We start from the raw sequence: 10,000 nt of genomic DNA on the forward strand, positions 1-10,000 counted from the left end.
GCGAAAACAGAACGCAGAAATGTTCGAACGTTTGCGCCTCTCGCTCCGCTTTAACCCTCTCTGGTGGCTCTGCTGTAAGTGTTCTAGTATTGTTCTGCTGTAACTGTTCTAGAGAGGCTCTGCTGTAACTGTTCTAGAGAGGCTCTGCTGTAAGTGTTCCAGAGTCGCTCTCCGTCTAGTCTCTTTTGTCTTATGTATGCTTCTTGTTTGTCTGATTGTTTGTTTTACAGCACTTTGGTCAACTGTTGTTTTTTTTTTTTAAGTGCTATACAAATAAATTGACATTGACATTGACATACGGTGAGTACACTAGACTGGGTGTTCTGTAAGTGATGTATTGCTCTGGCCTAGCCGTGCTCTGGTCTTGATCTAGCTCTGGTCTGGGCGTGGTGTGGTGCTGATCCGGCCCTGGTTTGGCCCTGCTCTGGTGCTGGTTTAGTGCACACGTGCCTGAGGACGGCTGTTTCTCTTCCATAATGTCTATGCTCAGTGGCGTGAGAGGCTGTGTGAGGTGGCCCTGCCAGTGGCCAGAGCAGCATGTGTGTGAGCCTCAATCAGTAGGTCAGTCAGTCAGCTGCTCGCCATCCAAACACTATGAACAGGTTACGCCTCCCCTTCAGGGTCAGGAGACAGGAGCCTTGTGATGATGGATATCACGGTACATACACATGCACATACTGCCATGCACGCACGCACGCACACACACACGCACACACACACACACACACACACACAAACAGATGGATCACTGTCCCATGCCGCGTGTCCACCTTTCTTTGAACGAGGGGCTGTTTCTCCAATAAACACACACACACACACACAGACACATGCACGTGCGCACACACACACACACACACACACACACATATATACAAGACGAAGACGGATCACTGCATCTGCTGATGGCATCTCCATACTGATGAGAGCAGGACAACAGGGGCGCGACTATCTCACTTCCTGTCACTCAAACACATCCTCTGATTGGACAGGGGCAGGGAATGATTGACAACCGGGCAGAAGAAGGGGCAGGGGGGCCTTTGGAGGGCAAGCGGGTGATTGGTTGAAAGTATAGGGGTTGACCCCCACCAGACATGTGGGCAGGCAGCGGTCTAAGTCCAGATAAATAAACACACGCGGGGTCGGCCCGTCTGTCAGACTCAGAGTGGAGAGGGGGCTAGATAAATGTCCAGGAGGGAGATTCAGTAGCGCTGATGCGATTCACTGGGACAGCGTGTTTGGATTCGGAAAGCTGTCGTGATTGACTCGGCCAAACGAGCGGTCTCGCCAGCTTTTGATTGACGGCTGTCACAAGCTGTCACTTTCTGAGGAGACGTTGGGAGGAAGTTCCTACTCTGGACTGCTTGGGCAGTTCATATTCTAAACTATTTGGGCAGTTCATATTCTGGACCATTTGGGCAGTTCATATTCTGGACTATTTGGTCAGTACTGCACGTTGCTATGCTCTGAACTATTTGGTCAGTACTGCATGTTGCTATGCTCTGGACTATTTGGTCAGTCCTGCACGGTGCCATGCTCTGGACTATGTCAGTAGATTAGTCTGTATTTGTGTGACGAGATCTGATGGTGGCCCTGCCCTGTAAGATGCTCACAGACGTCTCATTGGCTCTTTATTGTGTTGGTCATGGCTTGTCCTTGCTATCACTTTATTAAAGGACTTATTCCTTAAAGAGGACGTATTGCCTGTGTAATCTCATTTGTGTGGTAGTCCAGATGACTCCATAAAGCCGCCGTTATCACATGGGCATCAGACGCGTCCTCCAGTGCCGGGCACCCGCCCTCCCCACCCGCGCTGAATCTGTTTAGGCGCCCAGATAAGCGCCCAACCTCGGCGTGCCCGATAAGTGCCCAACCTCGGCGCGCCGGATAAGTGCCCAACCTCGGCGCGGCACGAGAACAAACACATTCTTTTCAATTAGGCAGCCAAAGGCAACGCGGTCATACCGGCGCCACTAACAGAGACGACCGCAGCCACCGCCATTTAGCCCAATGGAAGCCTAATCAGTCCTAATCAGAGTCATTAGCTATTACGGTGTGCTAGTGTGTTAGCGTTAGCTTTGCGTTCATCTCTCAGGTCAGTTTGTGTGGGCTGATCCACAGCACACAGGCGGTTGCTGGCCGGTGTGCTGGCCTGTGTCCCTGAACCCCCTGCCTTTGCGGCGTGACTCGGCGGGCGTATTGTGCTGACTTGAGGAGTTCTGCTCTCGTGATGAAGCCGCTTTGTACCCGACTGGCGCACGCTGCCACGAGCTGGCACGAGCTGGCACGCGCTGGCCTTCATTCAGGCCGCAGCATTTTGCACTGACCTTTGTGTAATTGCTTTTTTTGGGAACACGACTTGTTATGGGCGAAAGATGAGAGAGAGAGAGAGAGAGAGAGAGAGAAAGAGAAAGAGAGAGAAATAAATGAATAGATGAGATTTGCTGTCTCAGAAATCAAGTCAGAGGTCAGGGTTTAGGATGGGCGGTCAGCTGTGCTTTGTTGATGGATGACCGTGCCGGTGGTCAGTGTCGGCGGGAGCGCTGTTAACAGAGGCTCTGCTTATTAGAACGCCGCGACTCCAGAAACAGCACAACGGCGTCTCTCCTTCTGAACAGTGAGAAGCGCTTCTCAGTGGAACATGGGATTTATAGTTTGTCCGTCTGTTGTGTTAAAAGCGCTTCACTTTGATTGGTGACACGGCAGGATGGTGTGAGCAACAGCTGTGCGAGTCAGCACAAGTGATGGCGCGTAGAACAGGAAGCCGCCCGCTCTGGTGCGAGCGCGTCACCCGTGCGGCGTACAGCTGTGCGGTGTAGTGCGGTGTGGTGCGGTGTGATGTGGATCAGTGTGTAGCAGATGGGAGCGGTGCGGTGTCGCTGTCCTTGGTGCTGATGGCGCGCGCATGCTCTCTGTCAGCACACCCCAGACGTGATTTCATTAGCGGCGCTTCTTCCTGAGGACGCCGCACCTCCACAAACCTGATTTAGCCGCTCAGTCACCGCCGCGTTCTGTAACCACGCCGATCCCTGTCACGAACATTAATTCGATTACCTGACGTGGAGGGGCCGTGTTCAATGCAGAAATGACACTAATGCTGACACACACACACACACTCATACACACACACACGCTGTACACACACACACACTCAGAGGAAAATGTCTGATGGCAAGGCATCACCACTAAACATCTTTGGAAACATCTCAGAGACATCACAAGAATTAGGTTTTTTTCTTGCCCTTTATTTCTTTTTATTCAGTCTTCGATGCCCCCCCTCTCCTCTTGCGCTACCCAGTGCATATCTGGGCTCTGTAATTGCTCGAACCCTGAGCTAATCCGTTGTCATTATGTTTTCTCAGCTCCTCCGGTTCCCCGTGTCAATCCCAAGCCCCATTTGCGGCGGGAGAGATTAGCCTAACGGGCGTTTGCTTAAGCGCGGCGCCCTGCTGCGGCGGCCGACGCTCCGGTCCCACCAGCCACCGGCGGCCGGAAGGAAGGAAAAGCGGATTAATTAACGGGGTGAAGAGAGAGACGAGCGGCTGGGCTGCGCGCCGAACACAAGCGCTGGAGTACATGACAGAGTGAGACAGCGAGACGGATCGCCAGTGAAGGGAAAAGCAAAGAGCGCCGTCAAGACTGGAGGAGGGGAAAGAGAGACAGGAAGATGAAGGAGGAGAAGATCAGGGACTATTGGGGAGGGGAAGATCAGGGACTATCATGGAGGAGAACAGGGACTATCAGGGAGGAGAGGAGGAGAACAGGGACTATCATGGAGGAGAGGAGGAGAACAGGGACCATCAGGGAGGAGAACAGGGACTATCAGGGAGGAGAACAGGGACTATCAGAGAGGAGAACAGGGACTATCAGGGCATATAAAGGCACAGGAGAGAGGTATGCAGAGATGACACGTGCAGTATGGACAGTGACTACAGCTTACAGAGGGGCAGTCCCATCACACACAGGGGGCATGGGAGGAGTCCTCTGCTGTGCGGCTGGAGAGCAGTTGGGTGAGAGGGACAGAGCCAAGGCCTCCAGCGCACTGCTGCCAGACTCAGGGCCATTGATTATGTGCACAAAACTGAGCAGAAATCACTTATCTGCAGCAGACAAATGACCAGTCTGCAGACGGCCACAGCCAAAATGACTCACACATACACACACGTGCTGTACACACACACACACACACACACACACACACACACACACACAAGGATGCCCACACGTTTTCTCTCTATCTCTCGCACACAGACACGTTCAAACGCACACATACACTTACATGCTGTACACACACACACACACATTCAAACACACACACACACACACACACACACATGCTGTACACACACACACACACACACACACACACACACACACACAAACACACACTCAAATGCAGATCAGAAAAAACAGTGTCCTGAAGCCATTTGTGATTATATAATTACAGCATTATTTATGAGGGTCTTCTAAATTAGTTAAAAAGACACACAAGTAAGGACCCATAATTCAGGCCGAGCTCACCGAGGCTAGTCTTCACCTGAGATCACCAAGGCCAGTCTTCACCTGAGTGCACACAAATGTCCAATCTTGTAACTGCAACATGGTATGTGTTTTTGACCAGGAAAACCACCCCTATGCACATTTGTTTGTGTACAAGTGTCTGTGCAGTGTACATCACTGGCAAGGCCCACTCCTCACTTGATTTCTACCAATCTGCTTCTGATGTGGGCAAAAATACAATCCAGATTTGGTTCAGATGCGGTCCAGATTCACCTCAGAAGTGGTTCAGATCTGGTTTAGATGCAGCCCAGATCTGGTTTAGATGCATATCTGGTTTAGATGTGGTTCAGATCTGGTTTAGATGCAGTCCAGATCTGGTTTAGATGCATATCTGGTTTAGAAACGGTCCAGATATGCAGTCCAGATCTGGTTTAGATGCATATCTGGTTTAGAAGTGGTCCAGATATGCAGTCCAGATCTGGTTTAGATGTGGTTCAGATCTGGTTTAGACGTGGTTCAGATCTGGTTTTGAGTAATCCCCTGTGTAGATGAGGCTGAAGGTCAGGCATCTGGGGTGCATAGTGATGAGAACAGTGCAGTCATTCCATTCTAATGGCTGAATGAATTATGGCATTTTCAGCGCCTCACATTAACTTTGCCTGACCCCTGCAAATGTTAAGAAATGAATTAAACATGGTGCTGCTGACAGACAGTAGGCTACTGCCATAGCCTCCCTCCCACTGTCACAGCCACAGACACAGGAGCGCTCACACCTGCATGGAGCTGTGTCACTGAGAGGATATCAGTGTGGCCCATAGAAATGTATAGTTACTAATGTACATGTGTGCATTCTTATTGGTTGAGGTAAGGTCACTAATGTACATGTGTGTGTTCTTATTGGCTGAGGTATGGTCACTCACTAATGTACATGTGCGCATTCATAACGGGAGTGGTATGGTCACTAATGTACGTTTGTGCATTCTTATTGGGTGATGTGGACGTGTGTGCTTGTTGGAGGAAGCTGCCTTCAGGGCATCGTTGTGGTTTAAACTGTGTCAAGATGAAGAGGATATGTGCACTGTAGGAAACTGCCTTATGACACACTCAAACACACACACTTGCACACACACATGCACACGCACGGACACTCACTCTTACACACACACACACACACACACACACACACACACACACACACTTGCACGTGCAGACACACACACGCCCATGCACAGATACTTACACTCATGCACACACACATGCACACACACACACACCCGGCATACATGTAACCATGTAAACAGCATCACAATGGTAGCCATGCAAATAGCATCACAGTGGTAGCATGCATGTTAAGTGTGCACACATGCAGACCCAGTGATGGTGAGGGCAGCTGACAGTGGCTATGTTGGCTGGAGTGTTAGCGTAGGGAACAGTGTTACCTTGGGCAAGCCTGTTACTGAAGGCTAGAGTGTTATTGTCGGGTAGATTGCAAGTGTGGTATGAGAGGTCAGGAGTTGGGTTGTGGTTGAACATTAAGTGGACAGAACAGAAAGCTGCAGGAGAGAGCGGAGTTCCTTGATATGGAACGAGCTGCTGCTGTAGACATGACCATCCACACGTGTGTGTGTGTGTGGGGGGGGGGGGGGGGGGGGTTGGTGTGTGTGTGTGTATGTGTGTTTGTGTGTGTGTGTATGTGTGTCGGTGCATGTGTGTCGGTGTGTGTGTGTGTGTGTATGCATTTGTGTGTGTGTCTGTGTGTGTGTGTGTGTTGATGCTGCATGAGGAATGTGGTGTGAGTCAAGCGTAACAGACTAGCATGTTTACTGTAACTGGGGTTGAGTAGCCATAGGCCAGGCCTAGAGAGATAGCAGCTGACTGGATCTCTCTCTCTCGCTCTCTCTCTTTTTCTCTCTCTCGCTTCTCTCTATCTATCTCTTTCTCTCCCTCCCTCCTTCCCTCTCTCCATCTCTGTCTCTCTCTCTGTGTGTGTGTGTGTGTGTTTGTGCTCTGGGTCCGTATGCTTTAAACCATTAGGGGATGAGCTGTCACTGACTCTGTGTTGGTCCTGACACCTAATTACCCCCACACCACCCCCCTCCACACACACACACACACACACACACACATTCTGTAACCCCCTCCCCCAAAAGCACACACAAACACACACATACACACATGTGTTTGTTGATGTGTGTATTTTAGGCTGGTTGGTCATGGTGTGCTTGTTGGGATGTGTTGGTTTTAGATCGGACGTATGTGTGTTGTTTGTTTGTTGGGAATGGGATGTGTGCGTTTTCGACTGGTTTTATGAGTGTGTCATTGCGGTGTGTTTGTTGGGATGTGTGTGTTTTAGACCGGTTGGATGTATGTGTTGATTGTTTGTTGGGATGTGTGTGTTTCCGACTGGTTTGATGAATGTGTCATTGTGATGTGTTTGTTGGGATGTGTGAGCTGTGGAGTGGTTGGAAGTGTGCGTTGTGTTTATGGTACTGGTGTGTGTGGTACTAGGAGTGTGTTTAGTACGGGCGTGTGTTTGGTACGGGAGTGTGTTTAATACGGATGTGTGTGTGTGGAGAAAGGGTCACAGTGTTGCTTCAGGTGAGGAAAAGTATGGGGTAAGGATGACATGAGGATGATCCAAGGAGGGATGTGCATGTGTTGAGATGTGTGTGTGTGTATTGCAGGTGTTTGTGTGTTGAGACGTTTGTGTATTGTTGGTGTGCGTGTGTTGAGATGTGTGTGTGTGTGTGTGTGTGTGTGTTTGTGTGTGTATTGTTAGTGTGTATGTTTTGAGATTTGGATCCTTAACTTTTCTCAACAGTAAAGGACAGAGAGGCTCAAAGGGGGATGTGTGTGAGTGTGTGTGTGTGTGTGTGTGTATTATGAGGGGTTGATGGGAGACAGCCGTGCTATAATGAATTTGTCAGTTTTCCCCCAGCCTGGATGAGCGCTGGGCAACGGTGAGGGTGGTGTGTGTGTGTGTGTGTGTGTGTGCGTGAGTGTGTGTGTGTGTGTGTGTGTGTGTGTGCGTGAGTGTGTGTGTGTGTGTGTGTGTGCATGTGTGTGTGTGTGTGTGCATGTGTGTGTGTGTGTGTGCGTGTGTGTGTGTGTGTGCGTGCGCGTGTGTGTGTGTGTGTGTGTGTGCGTGTGTGTGTATGTGTGTGTGTGGTAATTAGGCGGCTGCACTGATGGATGGAGGAGTCATGGTGGAGTGTTACTGCAGACGTAGTAAGGATGATTTATGGCTCAGAGGGGCCGCCACAACTTCCAGTGTGCAGAGAGGAGTGTGTGAGCATGCATGTGGGAGCATACGAGTGTGTGTATGAGACAGAAAATGTGTGTGTACGTGTGTGTATGTGTGTGTGTGTGTGTGTGTGTGTATGGTGTGTGTGTGTGGGGTGTGTGTGGTGTGTGTGTGTGGTGTGTGTCTGTGTGTGTGTATGGTGTGTGTGTGTGTGTGTATGTGTGTGTGTTTGTGTGTTAGTGGGCACGCATGTACTGGTCAGCTGGGTGCTCTTGTGTAATGCTCCTGTCCTGTATCCAGGCACAGGTCAGTTCATCAGCCAATAGAATGCGTGGCGCTCTGCTCGCTTGTCCTATCCATTCTCTGGGAACGTTCTGGAAGTGTTCCCCTGAGACAGGGCTCAAGGTTAAACGCCTCCAGTGACAGATTCCGTTACACACACACACACACACACACACACACACACACACACACACACACACACACACACACACACACACACACACACAGCCTCTCTACAGGCCAACATGGGCACACATGAACACTCAACCTGCACCACTTTATTTTGGACTATCTTATAGAAAGGATAAACATCGTGTGAAGGGTAAATGTGTGTGTGTGTGTGTGTATGGGTGGGTGGGTGTCAGGATGTGAAATTGCTGACCTTGGTGTTGTAAGCTCTCAGGTACACTGCAGGAAGGCGAGTCATTTGTAGCTAAAGATGCTTACCACATTCAGTGGGCGCTTTGAGCGTGTGTGTGTGTGTCTGTGTGTGTGTGTGTGTGTGTGTGTGTGTGTGTGTGTGTGTGTGTGTGTGTGTGTGTGTGTGTGTGTGTGTGTGTGGGTGTGGGTGTCGGTGTCGGTGTGTGTGTGTCTGTGTGTGGATGACAGCATGTGTTTCCTGACTCCTATCCCAGAATGCGTAATTGCATATGTATGCATAAGCAGTATATGTCTGACGGGGGACTGTTCCATCAGGGCTAGATGAGGGCCAGGGCCTGTCAGACGCCAGCTGCTGTTTGGACACTTCAGCCAGGCTTTCAGTAGAGTCCGTCTCAATCGCTGCATCTGAAGCCGAGTCTTCAGTGCATGACCACTGACCTCGCCTGCCCTCCCCTGTTTCCATGGCAAACACATCCCGGTGACCTTTGACTTTTGACCTTCAGCCTGAGACAGAGACCCGTGTTCAGTGGCGTGTCAGTGAGGGAGAGTAATCTGCTGAAAGGGGGCATTAAGGGTTTAGAAATGTCAGTAGTAACACTGGGAGTTTGCCAGGCCTTTGGCAGTTCTCTAAATGAGAGTCTTTGGAGATCTGTCATGAAATAAACTCTCCCGGCTCACTGTAGTGCTTTGTGAGGGATTGCAGTGGGCTGATGGGTAATGTAGTTCATAAGCTAATATGTTGTAGTTGTTTAAAGCAACACTACCCTAGCCTGATGAGCTAGACACCCACATCAAGATGTTGGGGGAACTCACCGTTGCAGGGCTCAATCGGAGGGGTGGGATAAACGGTTGACTTTCAAATTCCCTCTCCATGCAGTAGGATAGCACTAAACAAATCATCATCTTGTTTTCAAGTAGCAGGATGCTTAACAGTCGCAACTTCTGGTCGCAGGTCACAACAGCACCCACATGTTCCACATAGGAATAACAGCATCCATATGTTCCACATAGGAACAGGAGCACCCACATGTTCCACATAGGAACAACAGCATTCCACTTGTTCCACATAGAAACACATAACAGTAATAGGAACATAGGAACACGTAACAACAATAAAGGAGAACTTTTCACATCTATACACTGCTGACAATCTTGTAAAGACACCAGTTAGCATGTTAGCAAGCTTCTAGCAGTGGCAACAAGTCTCTAGGTGCTCTTTACAAAGTTCTGCATGCCTTTCACCGTTAGCGTGCTATTGATTTGTGGCGTAGTGTTGCATAGCTGTGATGGGAGGCCAGTCTGACAGCGTTGTATCTCATCTTGCAGGTGCTGTGCAGCGCGTGCGCCAGACTGACACCAGGGCGGTGGAGCATGAATATGATTAGCATGTGTTTAATAAATGAATGTGATTGTCTCTGCGGGAGAGCTCGCTAGCCGTCAGACGGAGGCGTCTGCGGAGGCCACTTAGGGTCTGCGTCTCTTAGCAGCTACGCTAGGCTAGGCTAGTTAGCCCTCCGCCAGCATCGGCCCAGACAAGGAGCTTGCAGCGCCACCTGCAGGAGACAGAGGACAGCAGCGTGCAATTCATTATATTGT

At 50.0% G+C, this 10,000-nt stretch overlaps 1 protein-coding gene across 1 annotated transcript in view; it reads left to right on the forward strand.

Annotated features, from left to right (window-relative positions):
* The window catches only part of LOC134098089 (potassium/sodium hyperpolarization-activated cyclic nucleotide-gated channel 2), a 51,143-nt gene that overhangs the window by 10,294 nt on the left and 30,849 nt on the right, over positions 1 to 10,000 (forward strand). The window lies entirely within an intron of this gene.

The sequence above is a fragment of the Sardina pilchardus genome, chromosome 2, assembly GCF_963854185.1.
Source record: "Sardina pilchardus chromosome 2, fSarPil1.1, whole genome shotgun sequence".
NCBI lineage: Eukaryota > Metazoa > Chordata > Actinopteri > Clupeiformes > Clupeidae > Sardina > Sardina pilchardus.